Raw genomic sequence first — 15,285 nt, forward strand, 5'->3', positions numbered from 1 at the left:
TTGATACTCTAAATCAGTCTGGGATATATCAGATCCCTACCTATATAATAGCATGTTGGAATTGTTAGTGTCACTTTTGCTTGCTTTCCCCAGCTGTTCAGTGCAACTACTATCTGATCCTTCACCACTTAGCTGCCCAGAAACAGACAAGCAAGCCTACGGTTCAGGAATGACAGCAGTGAGTAGTATGGCTGATGGGGAGGCCAGACTCTACTGAGTGATGCACAAGCTCCGCCTGCCCCCAAGGCATCAATATTTAGGTGCAGGGCACTTGACAACATTGTTGGAGCTAGTGATCTGCATGGGTGTGGTGGATCAAATCAGTGGCAGAGATAGGCAGATGGAGAGGGACAGTGCAGATGGTGTCTCAGCCTATTATTTTTGATGGGACTTTTTGACTGGTATAGTATAATTAACAGAAAAACTGTGGCTTGTCAGTTTCTTCTTTATTTTATGTTATGATCATAAAATTGCCTGATTAGCAAGATGAAGGGAAAGGAAAATTCAAACTGATTTATTTATTTAAAAGTATTTGGAGACCATACTATTTAAAATCCTCGACAGTGCACAACAAAAGAACCCCACATACATAGTATAAAATAATAGCATACAGTAGACCAAAAATACAAACATACATACTGCTAAACTCATAACAATAGATTCCACCCCCCTATCTACCACAATATCAGTGGGATAAGGAATCATGGAATCAATCAACCACTTGGGATCCTTCCACGTACTCATGAACTAGATTGCCCACTGTTTGGCTTGATGGACCTTTAGCCTGACCCAGTCTGGCAAATCTCATGTTCTTAAAGAAAGATTTTCAGAACCCGGCGTGTGCAAAAACTGTGAGATATGCGCGCTGCTGGACTGAGCACATTTTGAAAATGGCCCAGCCATGTGCGTATCTCCCAGTATGCGTGGAAGTGCCAGGCTCTGTGAAAGGGGTGGGCTGGGGACAGGGTCTAGGCGGAGCTGGGGTGGGGTGGAGTCCAGTCAGGACATCGCCTCCTGGGGAAGCGCGTGCTGGCCAACTGCTGGCGTGCAGAACTTACTTCATCTCTTCAGATGAAGTAAGTTCTAAAACAAAAGGAAAAAAAGAAGGGAGAGGGGTTTTAGAGGTTGGGGAGAAGAGGAGAGGAGAGGGGAAAAGGGAGGAAGAGTAGGTAAGGGATAGGGAATTTCCCTCCCAGTCCGCTTCTTAATTGGAGTGGACTGGGAGGGAACTAGGAATGGCCTGATCACGTTGCTGCACGTATCTTTTTAAAATCACCACCGTTGTGCGCGTGAGTCATGACCCGTCCGCACATGCATGCGCCGATATAAAATTGGGCATGCATGTATGTGCAGGTATTGTATTTTATAACATGTGCGTGGAGATGTGTGCATGTTATAAAATTGGCACGTGTGCGCGTGACTTTTAAAATTTACCTCATATGTTTTAAAAAGCTAAATTTCATTTTAGATCTTAATCCATTGTAAAAAGGAAAGCTTCTGATTTTTTTCCTGAAAGACTGCATGTTTTCAATACTCTAATATCATCAGGAAGTGAGTTCCACATCGGAGTACCAGCCATCTATCTTGTCAAGAGAAACAAGGAATATGCAACATATTTAATTCAGCTGATCATGCATGGCCCCCCAGAGCAAATAAATGACTAAAGTCATTTATCCTTTAAAATAAGTCATCATATTTTACATAAAACTCAGTAAATGAAGGAAAAGCACAAACACTAAAGGTGTAATTACGAGTAAAATTTCCAAAGCCCTTTGGATGTATAAATGCACATAAAGGGCCAGATTTTCGGAGGATTTATGCGCGTAACCAGGCTTACGCGCGCCGGGCCTATATTTAAAAGTGTAAGTCCCGGGGCTTGCAAAAAGGGGTGGGGAGGGGCAGTCCAGGGCAGGGCGGAATGGGGTGGGGTCAGGCTCCCGGCACAGTTGCCATATTTGCCGCTGTGCTGGAGATTACGCACCGGCAGTTGGCCGGTGCGCGCAACTTACTTCAGCCCCAGGGCTGAAGTAAGTTTTGAGATAAAAACGAAAACAAGGAAAAGGTAAGGGGGAAAGGGAAGGGAAGGTGGGGTGGGTGGTAGGGAATGGGGGAAGGCAGCGCAGCTCGGCGCACACAAGGTGCACAATTATGCATCCCCTTGTGCGTGCTGACCCCTTATGTTATAACATGCGCGTGCCTTCACGCGGATGTTATAAAATCGGGCGTAGGTGTGAGCGCGCCGGGTAGCGCGCGCACATGTACACCCACGCGCAACCTTTTAAAATCTACCCCAAATTGTCTGTCTGAAAAATTGACCTTGCTCATTATGGATAAAATTATGCATGTTACTTTTAACTGAATTTAAGGGATGCATTCCTGGGGGTGAGTTTTGGATGGCATCAGAAAAAAGTGTGTATAGGTTGTACATGCATTATTTTTCTGTATAAAATCTACACCCACAAAAAGTAGGTACAAAAGTCCATCAGTATAGAAGTTTCAGAGTGAAAGTATGGACATACCTTCTATTTGAAAACTGGTACAAAATCTGCTGGTAAGAGCCTGTGGACTTTTTCCAATAGCAGATCATCTTGGGAAGGATCTTTATTGTGATTTATTTAATAGGGATGTGAATCGTTTTAGGACGATTAAAATTATCGTCCGATAATTTTAATATCGTCTTAAACCGTTATGGAACACAATACAATAGAGATTCTAACGATTTATCGTTATAAATCGTTAGAATCGTGAGCCGGCACACTAAAACCCCCTAAAACCCACCCCCGACCCTTTAAATTAAACCCCCCCCCCTCCCGAACCCCCCCCCCCAATGACTTAAATAACCTGCGGGTCCAGCGGCGGTCCGGAACGGGCTCCTGCTACTGAATCTTGTTGTCTTCAGCCGGCGCCATTTTCCAAAATGGCGCCGAAAAATGGCGGCGGCCATAGACGAACACGATTGGACGGCAGGAGGTCCTTCCGGACCCCCGCTGGACTTTTGGCAAGTCTTGTGGGGGTCAGGAGGCCCCCCCCAAGCTGGCCAAAAGTTCCTGGAGGTCCAGCGGGGGTCAGGGAGCGATTTCCCGCCGCGAATCGTTTTCGTACGGAAAATGGCGCCGGCAGGAGATCGACTGCAGGAGGTCGTTCAGCGAGGCGCCGGAACCCTCGCTGAACGACCTCCTGCAGTCGATCTCCTGCCGGCGCCATTTTCCGTACGAAAACGATTCGCGGCGGGAAATCGCTCCCTGACCCCCGCTGGACCTCCAGGAACTTTTGGCCAGCTTGGGGGGGGCCTCCTGACCCCCACAAGACTTGCCAAAAGTCCAGCGGGGGTCCGGAAGGACCTCCTGCCGTCCAATCGTGTTCGTCTATAGCCGCCGCCATTTTTCGGCGCCATTTTGGAAAATGGCGCCGGCTGAAGACAACAAGATTCAGTAGCAGGAGCCCGTTCCGGACCGCTGCCGTTCCGGACCGCCGCTGGACCCGCAGGTTATTTAAGTCATTTGGGGGGGGGTTCGGGAGGGTGGGGGATTTAATTTAAAGGGTCGGGGGTGGGTTTTAGGGGGTTTTAATGTGCCGGTTTTGCGATTTTACGTTTTTTTGATTTTTCACGATTTTTCACGATTTTTCACAATATTTTACCCCCCCAAATGGCAACAATACGATTCCCTCCCCCTCCCAGCCGAAATCGATCGTTAAGACGATCGAGGACACGATTCACATCCCTATTATTTAAATGTATTTATTTATAAACTTTTTAATACCGGTATTCATGGGTACATAATATCGGTTTACAGCGAACTCAAAGAGATACATGGAACAGGGAGGGGGAAACGGGAGCAACAAGAAGATCAAAAAAGGGGAGAATGTAAAAGGGAAACTTAAAATAATTAACTGAAGGTAAAATATAGTAGAAGGGGTGATAACTAATATAAACAAGAAGAGTACAGGATAACAAAAGAAAAAATCTAAGATAAAAGGAGTATTATACATTATATAAGGTAAGGGGGATACTATATGGGTTACTATTAGAGATGTGAATCGTGTGCCCGATCGTCTTAACGATCGGGTTCGGCTAGAGGGGGGAAAAAATCTGATCGTGGGTGATGTGGGTGATGTAAAGCGGAATTGGTTCCGATTCACATTGTTATTTTTTTTTTTAGTGAGGCCCAACCCTTTAAAATTAACCCCTTACCTTCCCCCACCCTCCCGAACCCCCCCAAAGCTTTTTACGAGTACCTGGTGGTCCAGTGGGGGGGCGGGGACTGATCTCCCGCTCTCGGTCTATCGGCGCCATTTTGGCTGCCACTCAAAAATGGCGCCGATGGCCCGATAAAAAAAAAAAAACACCCGACCCTTTAAAAACGACCCCTTAGCTTCTCCCACCCTCCCGAGCCCCCCAAAACATTTTAAATTTACCTGGTGGTCTAGTGGTGGTCCCGGGAGCGATCTCCCGTTCTCGGGCCATCGGCTGCCACTCATAAAGATGGCGCCGATGGCCCTTTGCCCTTACCATGTGACAGGGTATCCGTGCCATTGGCCGGCTCCTGTCACATGGTAGGAGCACCGGATGGCCAGCACCATCTTTAAAGATGGCCGCCGCCATCGTAAAGATGGCCGCCGTCATATTTAAAGATGGCCGCCGCCGTATTTAAAGATGGCCGCCGCCGTCGTAAAGATGGCCACCGACATCTTTAAAGATGGCGCCGGCCATCTGGTGCTCCTACCATGTGGTCCCTGCGCCCCCACTGGACCACCAGGTACTCGTAAAATGTTTTGGGGGGGTTTGGGAGGGTGGGGGAAGGTAAGGGATTCGTTTTATAGGGTCGTGGTGGGTTTAGGGGTTTTTTTGGTGTGCCGGTTTTCCCCCCCCTCCCCCCTCCCCCGATTTACGATTTTTCACGATAAATCGGGGGAATTTCTATTGTATCTCATCTCTTAACGATTTTTGACGATTTAAAATATATCTGACGATTGTTTTAAATCATCAAAAAATGATTCACATCCCTAGTTATTATTTATTTATTTATTTATTTATTTATTTAAGGTTTTTATATACCGGCAATCATGAGAACATATCTTGCTGGTTTACATGAAACGGGAGTGCATTAAATACATCAAACTAGAACTGAGGTGACCGAAGGTACAGTTACAATTAACAAGGGTAGCAAAACTTGGTGAAGAGGAAGAAATAGGAAAGAATAAAATGGTTAAACGATATACAAGTCAAATTACAAGTTATGTGCAAATGGCATGATTAATGGCTGGATGTTTTAGAGGAGTCCTTGGATTGTGTCCTTGGATTGTGTCATTAAATTGTGTCTGGGTAAGCTTGCTTGAATAACCAAGTCTTAAGTCTTTTCCTAAAAGTTAGGAGGCAGGGTTCTAGTCTGAGACCTGTGGGTAAGGAATTCCACAGAAGGGGGCCAGCTGTGGAGGTGGCGCGATCTCTTAGGGTAATGTGTCTAGTCGATTTCGCAGGGGGAACTTGGAGTGTGCCTCTATAAACATCTCTGGTAGGTCTTGTCGAGTTGTATACTTGGAGAGGGAATTGAAGATCGAGGGAAGTGCATTGATGTATAGTTTTGAAAATGATACATATGGCTTTGTACATGATTCGGAAGTATACGGGTAGCCAATGTAGCTCTTTCAGGATGGGTGATATGTGGTCTCTTTTTCATGTGCCTGTTAGTAGTCGGGCTGCTGAATTTTGCACCATCTGTAATGGTTTGGAATAGGAAGAAGGCAGACCTAGCAATAGGGAATTGCAATAGTCTAATTTTATTATAAATTATACAAGGTAAAGTGGGGTACTATATGGGTTATTATACATTATACAAGGTAAAGGAGGATACTATAAGGAGTTCAGGGGAGTTGAAAAAAGTCTAAGATACAAAGAGTATTATACATAATCCAGGAATAGGGGATACTATATGGGATATAGGTGAGTTAGTAATGTACAAGAGATAGGGTGTACATGACAAAAAGGGATGATAAGTAAAGAACGGGGAGAAAATGAAATGCACAATGTTCAGAGGGAAGGGGGAAGTGCAATTAACAGAGACATGAGTAGAGGAGGGGGGGGGGAGGAAGGGAACCTATTCAGGGTATGCTTGTTTGAAAAGCCATGTCTTTAGCATTTTCTTAAATTTCTGAGTACATGGCTCTAGACGGAGATCAGGGGGCATAGAATTCCAGAGGGCGGGGCCTGCAATAGATAGGGCTCGCTCTTTCGTGGAGGTGAGGTGGGTAGTCCTAGGGGAAGGTGTATATAGGTTGCCTTTGTAGGCTGAACTAGTGGGATGACTGGAGGAAAGGAAATGGAGGGAGTTATCAAGCTAATGTATATTATGGGTGTGTAGGGTTTTGTGGATAATGGTAAGGGTTTTGTAGTGTATACAGGAGGAGATGGGGAGCCAATGGAGTTCTTTGAGGACAGGGGTGATATTGTCAGTTTTACGGGTGTTAGTAAGAATTCTAGCTGCTGCATTCTGTAGTATTTGGAACGGTTTGATGGTCGTGTTAGGGAGGCCTAGAAACAAGGAGTTACAGTAGTCCATTTTGGTGAAAATAGTCGCTTGGAGGACTGTGCAGAAGTCATGGAAATGTAGGAGGGGTTTACGGTTTTTAAGAACATAGAGCTTGAAGAAACATTCTTTCAAGGTGGCATTGATATGTTTTTTCAGATTAAGTTGTTGGTCAAAGGTGACACCAAGATCCCATACAATGTGTGGGAAGGAGGTAGTGGGGAGGAGGGGGTTGCTGCTGTGGGTTGGCAAAATGTTATAGTGGGTTAATATGATGGGAAGCTCAGTTTTTGAAGTATTTAAGGCCAGATGGAGGTTAGTAAGAAGGGTATTTATAGAGGAGAGGCAGTTTTCCCAAGTCTTAAGGGACTTGGAAAGGGATTCTTGTATACGGAGGAGGATTTGGACATTGTCCGCATATATGAAGTGCTTGAGGCCAAGGTCAGAGAGTAGCTGGCAGAGGGGCAACAGGTATATACTGCAGAGGGTGGAGGATAGGGAAGAGCCTTGGGGGACACCTTGAGTTAGTTGGATGGGTGTGGATTCCGCTTTTCCAATTTTGGCTATGTATTCTCTCTTATCAAGGTAGGATTTAAACCAGAGATGGGCTGTGCCAGTGATACCAATTTCTGATAGACAGGTCAAAAGGATATTGTGGCTTATGGTGTCAAAGGCTGAGGAGATGTCAAGCAGGGCAAGAATATAGGATTGATCTTGGTCTAGACCTTTAATGAGGTTGTCAGTGAGGGAGATTAAGAGAGTTTCTGTATTGAAAGAACTTACGGAAGCCGAATTGGGATGGGTATAGTATATTATGGGTTTATAGATAGTCTGAAAGTTGGGAATTAACCACCTTTTTCATGATTTTGGTTAGGAAAGGGAGGTTTGAAATGGGACGATAGTTGGATCAGAGGGGTCGAGGGTAGGTTTTTTGAGGAGGGGTTTGACTACGGCCTGTTTTAGTGAGTCAGAGACTTTAGAGAGGGAGCAATTGATTATTTCGGCTAGGGGTTTTCTCTTTATTATTAGGAAGAATCCCCTGAAGCAGGCGAGATGAGCCGCCGAAACATTGCAATGTCGGGAGGTTATAGATTTTAACAGTCACAAAAATAGCGGGAGGTTGAATTGCCTTAAAGGCAGAGGTAACTTCGAGTCACGAGAGGAGGTGTTGGAAGGAGGTTTCACGGAGTGGTTATGGAAAAACGGAGTGCTTTTGAAAAAGAAAAGAAAAAGATAAGTAACATTAAATTAATGTGCAATTTTAAAAAAGTTGGAAACTAAAAATTGCTATTTAGTGGGAATTGGTAAATGAGGTGAAAAATCAAGTGCTATTGCTGCCATGAAAATGGTTGTAGCCCTGTAAGGGCAAGAGCCTAAACGATTGAGCACAAATATTCTGATACTAATTCCCTGGGTTTTGAAATGTGTCAAGCTTAAATGATTAGTGTGGTAGTCCTCATGTGTTTGAGTATTGAGTATAGGTTTAACATTTTGCCATATATGTTCTTTTATTATCTTTTTCTAATTATATTGATTTTTTGATCATTTTATGCTTAGGATTATCATGAATTGTTTATTTTCCTTTATTTATTTGATCTATACTTTGCTTTTTCAGGCATATTTTTATCTTTAAGATTGCTATTTTGTTCTATTGTACACCACTTTGAGCCTTCAGAAAACGTGCTGTTTATAAATCTGAAAAATCTGAATAATATATAACTACACAGAAAGAGCTCCAGGATTGATCCAGGAAACTACAGAGCGGTAAGCCTGATTGTGCCAGGCAAAATGGTAGAAGCTATTCTTAAAAACAAAATTACTGTCAATATAGACATGTCTTAATGGGGAAGACATTTTTCCTTACAAATCTATAGGTATCCCCTAATCTGGGGTCCTCTTCAGGAATCCAAGAGCATACCTCAATCACTGGGTTTAAGCTGTCTTCAAAGTCCTATATTTTCCTACTCCTCCAGGATTCCCTGTATGGATGTACGGAGGAAGAAATTTCTCTCAAAGGAGATGGGTGTTGTTTCAAAGTCCATGAATACTCCCTAATAAAAATCAAGCTGGAGCCCATAGTAAGGTTCTAATATCACTGTAATGATGTTTTAATTAAACACAATTATAAACTGATGTTACAAGTCCAATCTTCAGCCAGTTCTTTACATAAAGTACTACTCTTTCAAATAATAGTAAAACAATGGGACGCTCCATGGAATTAGCAACCAGCAGATTTAAAACAAATTGTAGAAAGTACTTTTTCATTCAATGCAAAATCAAGCTGTGGAATCTATTGCCAGAAGATGTGGTCAATGCAGCTAGAACAATGGTGTTTAAAAGAGGTTTGGGCAAGTTCCTTGAGAAACAGTCCATAAACATTAGTAACCCGGTAGACTAGGGAAAGCCATCGTTATCTCTGAGTGTGAATGACCAGAAACAGATCTACGGTTTGGAATCTGCTGGGTACTTGTGACCCAGACTGACATCTTTCACACTGACTCCCTCAGGAACTCAGAGACGAGGTGGCAAGACTGAGAAGCATCCGGGAGAATGAGGACTGCATTGATGTGATCGTACTCATCACTGATGCCATGCTAATTGACCAAAGTTGTTTTTGTCTAGTAGGAGAACCTCAGAGGATAATAGAGAAATAGCTGGTAAATGTTTGTGTATTATAAGTATCTCAATAGAATTTCTTTCTATTGAGAATAATATTTAGACAAAATTTGGAAATCCTTTGAATGCTGCTAAATGGGCCCTATCAGGTTTAGTAAAATGGAAAAGCTGACATTTGTTTATAATCCTACTATAACAACAAAATTATTTAAGCTTTAACAACAGAACTGGAATGGTTTCCTGAGTCCCATTTCTACCTGAGAAATGTCACACACTCTAGTATCGCACTCCAGGTTGTAGACCCTTCAAATTTATGTGAACTCAAAAAAAACTATGCAGGAGCAAGTATATATCTTTAACACTGATGATTAACTAGTATCATAAAAAAGTGCTGATTAGATTTGAACTTGTAAACAGCAATATAAGGCTTAGAAAACACAAAATGTAATCAAGTACCATTATCGCTTGTAACAACCTTTATGTGCATGCATTTTTTAATACAATCTTTTTGCAAATAATAAGCAGTCTTAGCTCATAACCAATTCATTGTGGCCTAGATATAATTCTGCTGTACTTAGCTGATATGTATTGAAGTGGAACAAAACTTCTTAATAACATATAGTAAAACGTATTTAAAAGAACATAATAGAATCACTTTAATGTGGTTTCTATTCATAAAAGTGGAAGTAAGGAGGAGACTGGCAACTTCAGGCAAGTTAGTCTGACCTTTGCTAAAACAGTGAATAGTGCAGTTTCTTGAATCCAAAGGATTTCAAAATCCAAGGCAGAATTTTTTTTTTTTTTTACCAGAGATAGAACTTGTCAGACAAATCTGATAAATTTCTTTGATTGGGTGACCTAAAAGTTGCATCAAGGGAATGCACTAAGGGCCAGATTTTCAAAGGGGTACGCGCATAAGATACGCGCGTACCCCCCGAAAACCTGCCCGAAGTTCCCCCTGCACGCGCCGAGCCGATGTTGAGTCAGCTCGGCGGCGCGCACAAGCCCCGGGACGCACGTAAATCCCGAGACTTTCCTGGGGGGGGGGGGGGGCATGTCGGGGGCGTGTCGTGGTGGCGCATCACTTGGGGCGGGGCCGCAGGCGTGGTTCCGGCCCGGGGGCATTTTGGGGGCGTGGTCGAGGCCTCTGAAACGGCTCCCGGGCCTGGGAATCGTAGGGCTGGGGGAGTGGGTTAGGTAGGGGAAGGGAGGGGAAGGTGCGGGGGGGGTTGGAAGGAAAGTTCCCTCCGAGGCCGCTCCGATTTTGGAGCGGCCTCGGAGGGAACGGAGGCAGGCTGCACGGTTCGGCCCACGCAGGCTGCCGATTTTGCACAGCCTTGCGCATGCCGATCCTGTATTTTAACAGATACGTGCGGCTACGTGTGCATCTATTAAAATCCTGCGTACTCTTGTTTGTGCCTGGTGCACGAACAAAAGTACGCATGTGCGCAAATTTGTAAAATCTACCCCTAAATGTACTGTACTTGGATTTAAGTAATATCCTTGGCATGATTACAAATAGGAAATTTATAAATAAATTTAGTGCTCTTGGTATAGGCAAGAGTGACTGTCTGGGTTAGAAACCAGTTGAGTGGGAAGTGACCAAGGATATAGTAAATGGAATTCAATCCAAAGAGTGGGGCGTTACTAATGGTGTGCCTCAGGGATCAGACCTTGGACCGATTCTTTTCAACATTTTTGTGAGCAATATTGTAGAAAGGTTGTTGAGAAATGTTTGTCTTTTAACTGATGATACTAAAATCTACAACAGTGTAGACAGTCAGGAAGGTATGGAAAACATGAGGATGGGATCCAGCAAAACCCGAGGAACAGTCTAGAGTCTGGCAGCTAAGATTTAATGCTAAAAAATATAGAGAAATGCATTTAGGATACAAAAATGCAAGAGAAATGTACAATATTGGAGTGAAATTATTTTACATACAACAAGAAGTGGAAAGCCAAATCACCAGTCCAATGAAACAAGAAGGTTTGGCAGAGTTTAATGTCCAGATAATTTCAAGCTGTTTACAAATAAAGCATTTAATAATTGCATTGAAGAACTGAGAATTTTTACTTTTTCAATTATGGTCATGGTCTCCTGACATGGACCATCTTTCATGGACTGCGTTGGGAGGGAACTATCTACAAACAGAAATAACAATAGATGAGGACAGAAATATGTAGTGTTTTATATATCTTGGATAGGGTGTAGAACACAGGTATTCAAGGATGAGGCACAATGGGGAAAGAGGCTGCATGTGATGTAATCCAATGATTGTTAATAGCATTTTGTATTGTGGAAGATATCAACGTAGGTCATCCATTGCTCCTACCATGTGACAGGGTCCGGCCATGGCACCAATAGCCCCTGTCACATGATAAGGGCAAAGGGCCACTGGCGCCATTTTGTTTACTGGCAGCCGACGGCCCGAGAGCGGGAGATCACTCCTGGGATCCCTGCTGGACCACCAGGGACTTTAGGTAAGTTTTTGGGGGGTCAGGACGGTGGGGGATTGTAAGTAATTAAATCTGAAGGGTTGGGGTGGGTTTGGGTTTTTTTTTTAATGTGCTCTTTCTCCCCCCCAAAAAAATGATAAGAGAACCACACAAAATTTTGTGGGGTTTCCTATCGTTTTGGGAAGCCCCCCGGAATGTGAAGAAATAGGAAATATCGTCTATATTCCTATTTTGTTGCAAACAAATGCTCATCCCTATTAAATATATCTAACATGTATATCCTTGAGGAAAGGCGAGATTGGGGAAATATGATAATGATATTTAAATATCGCTAAGGTTTCCATGCACATGAAGTAAGCCTCTTTCAATGGAAAGGAGGTTCTAGAATGATGGGTCATGGGATGAGGGTGAAAGGGGTTAGACTCAGGAGTAATCTTAGAAAATATTTTTTTACAGATAGGGTAGTGGATGCATGGAATGGCCTCTAACTGGATATGGTGGAGATAAAAAAAAGTATCTGAAATGAAGAAAGCATGAGATAAAAAGAGGGGATCTCTGAGGGAATGATGGGAGTTGTAAAGATAAATTAGTTTGACAGATGGGTAGACTAGATATACCATACAGTCTTTTTCTGCCATTATGTTTCTATACTTCTAATTTACGTGCCACAATGAGTATATATTATATGAGCTACTAGTAATATTTGCTAAAAATTGTGGGGTTGGTTCACCCAATTTGAGAGTGGAAAGGAGGCTGGGATGAATTGCTATATGGGAAATTTGGTGAGAAAAAAATGTGTTATTTAAAACTGGAGCAGAAGCTGTGTGGCAGACTTAAAAGCAGCAAAATGGGCAATGGGAGACTAATGAAGGATTTTGGGCCTGCCCTGCATTTGTTCCATGAAATTCATTAGCTGCTTATTTCCCTATGCATGACTCTGATTATCCCCTTTGGGACATTCAAAGTCACTTGAGTGACATTAGTTCCCCAGAAAAAAAGGGAGAAAATCATACTGAACTGAACTGTGACCACAACATGAAGGACAAGAAGCCAAAAATGCTTGCTTACACTTCAGTCATCATACCACAGCATTTGCATACTGTCAGAAATGCTCACCACATTTCCATAGCAATCAATGAGGAAAAATTCAGCATTCGCATGTACGGAAAAATATGCTTATGAAATAAGGAAACAAATTGACAGTGCCTTAGCAAGCTGTATTTGATAAGGAACTGCAGACTTGCAAAGACACAATGTATCAAAATGTAAAAATCAATCATTTTCCCCATTTATATAAATGTTGTCTCTCCGTCCTTTACTCGCAGCTGTCTTGTGAAGTGACAGCCTTGAAACCTTAAGGAGTTTAGCCCACATCGTCCATCTTTCGCCACTAAGCATTGAACCTGTGTAGAAGTGTGGCACGGTGATGGAGGCAGAGCTGGAAGAGAAATGGAGAAGATGGCTTTCTTCTACCCATTCCCTCCTTTCCCACTACCACCCAACTTTCCTCTCTCCCACTTCCATACTATACTGATGCACCACCCTCCCACCCCTTCACTGAAGCACTGCCTACCCCTTCTCATTTTTATCCCCTTTCATTGAAGAATTGTCTATCTCCTTCCAAACCCTCTGCATTGATTCCTTCTCCTCTCCTGCCTATCTCTCCTTTGCACTCGTGGTGCTCATCCCTTCTACCTTCATCACCTTTTGCCTCTCCTGTCCCTCAATTCAATTTTTCTCCCTCTCCTTTGCCTTGCTGCCAGCATCTCTCTACCCCCTGCAATTACTTTTCATCCCTCCTTTTTCCCAGCAATACTCCTGCAGACCACTCTTTCTTCCTATTATCCCTTGCATACACATCACTCACCCATCCTTCCATCCGCTATCCCTGCACTGATACGCCACAAACCCTCCCACCTTGTAATTCCATTCATCTCTCCTCTCACTCTACATGCATGTCACTCCTTCCTTCTCCTTTTTCTATGCAGTCATGCTGCTCAGCCCTCTATAATCATGCTGCTCTGCTCTCCCATGGTCCCTGCTCTGGCACTTTATACCTCATCTCTCCCCACTACAATGATCTCGCTCATTCCTACTTTTTCCCCCAACACTTGAAGTCTTGCCATGTACCCCTCCTCACTCACATCCTTCTACATTCATTGCTATTACTCACCCTCCCTATTACCAGTTCCCAGTAACAATGCTGCTGCTTGTCCCTTCTTCCTCCAATTCATCCATCCTCCATCCTCTGCATTTATATTGATCATTCTGCCACAACACCAACCCATCCTCCCTTCCACTCATACAACTCACCCCCTTCTCCCTCCTACCAGCCCCTCTACAGACATAGTTCTTCAGAGGGACAGCCATGGTAGTCTGGTTAGCAAATACGACAAGAGGTGGGTAGCACCTTATAGACTATCCAATTTATTGAGGCATGAACTTTCGAGACAGAGTCCACTTCATCAGATGCATGAAGTGTAGCTCAGAGGTGAATAGAATATATGGAAATGATGGAGGGAGAGATACAGAACAAACAGAAAGCATTGAATTAGGCAGGTAGGGTGTGTAATATTGTTATTACTCTGTTCCCCACCCCCACCTGCCTAATTCAGTGCTTTCTCTTTGTTCTGTATCTTCCCTCCACCCCATATATTTTATTTAACTCTGTACTACACTTCATGCATCTGTTGAAGTGGACTCTGTCCTTGAAAGCTTAGGCCTCAATAAATTGGGCTTCATGCATCTGATGAAGTGGACTCTGTGGTCTAAAAGTTGCCATCCGCCTCATGTCATTTATGTCTCTTCCTTGTTACCTCAGCACTGCCATTTCTCCCTTCATGCACATTGCACAGTGATACAGTTGCCAATCCATCCTCCTTCCCATCAAAAAGAATTTTACAAAAAAATTGTTACATAGCTATCACTACTACACAAAAAAAACATTTTCTATAACAGCAAGTTAGAATTATCTAACAATTTCAAAATAAATTACTTTTATCTAATTTTTCATGTGTATCCTGCAATAATGTAGGATTTTTCAATTTCATCTCCTTTTTAATCTTTTATTTTATTATTATTTTTCTCATTCTGTTTCCAGTCAACTCTCCCTCCCTATCTTTTTTTTAATTGGAATTTCAAAACAATTTATACAAAGAATCCACTTTGCTTCAGAAAACATGATACATAGTTTACAAAGAGATAATAATTAAAGGGACTTTTCCAAATCACAAAATCACAGTATCCATTAGACCACAACCTGCAGGGGATATCAGCCTAAAATGGAGATATAAAGGAAATCTAAGTAAAAGGGAAGACTTAGCTTACTACGGCTCCCAAAATGGTTATGAGATGTCTGCTAAACTTCATTTCTTCCAGATGATAACATTTTCCTGGAATCAAGGAAGATCTTGAGTTGCTCAGGTGAAAAAAAGATAAAGCTATCTCGATTATACTTGACTATATACTTACACAAATATTTTAAAAAGAAGGATGCCCCTAAGGCCAGGGTATCCTGATGCAAGGCCAGGAATCCCTTCCTTCTTTCTTGTGTAATCTTGGCCAAGTCCAGAAATATCCTCAAAAGATTGTCCCATAAATGGTACATTAGATTTCTTAAAATACTTCTTCATTACTGAGCTTAAATCGCTCGTTCTTCCACTTCATAATTAGATGACTCAAGGTATTC

General features: G+C 42.9%; 1 protein-coding gene across 4 annotated transcripts in view; it reads right to left on the reverse strand.

The window, feature by feature from the left end:
- Positions 1–15,285, reverse strand: part of PRKG1 (protein kinase cGMP-dependent 1) — a 2,212,673-nt gene that overhangs the window by 600,089 nt on the left and 1,597,299 nt on the right. The window lies entirely within an intron of this gene.

This window comes from Rhinatrema bivittatum, chromosome 7 (assembly GCF_901001135.1).
Source record: "Rhinatrema bivittatum chromosome 7, aRhiBiv1.1, whole genome shotgun sequence".
NCBI classification, from domain to species: Eukaryota; Metazoa; Chordata; class Amphibia; order Gymnophiona; family Rhinatrematidae; genus Rhinatrema; species Rhinatrema bivittatum.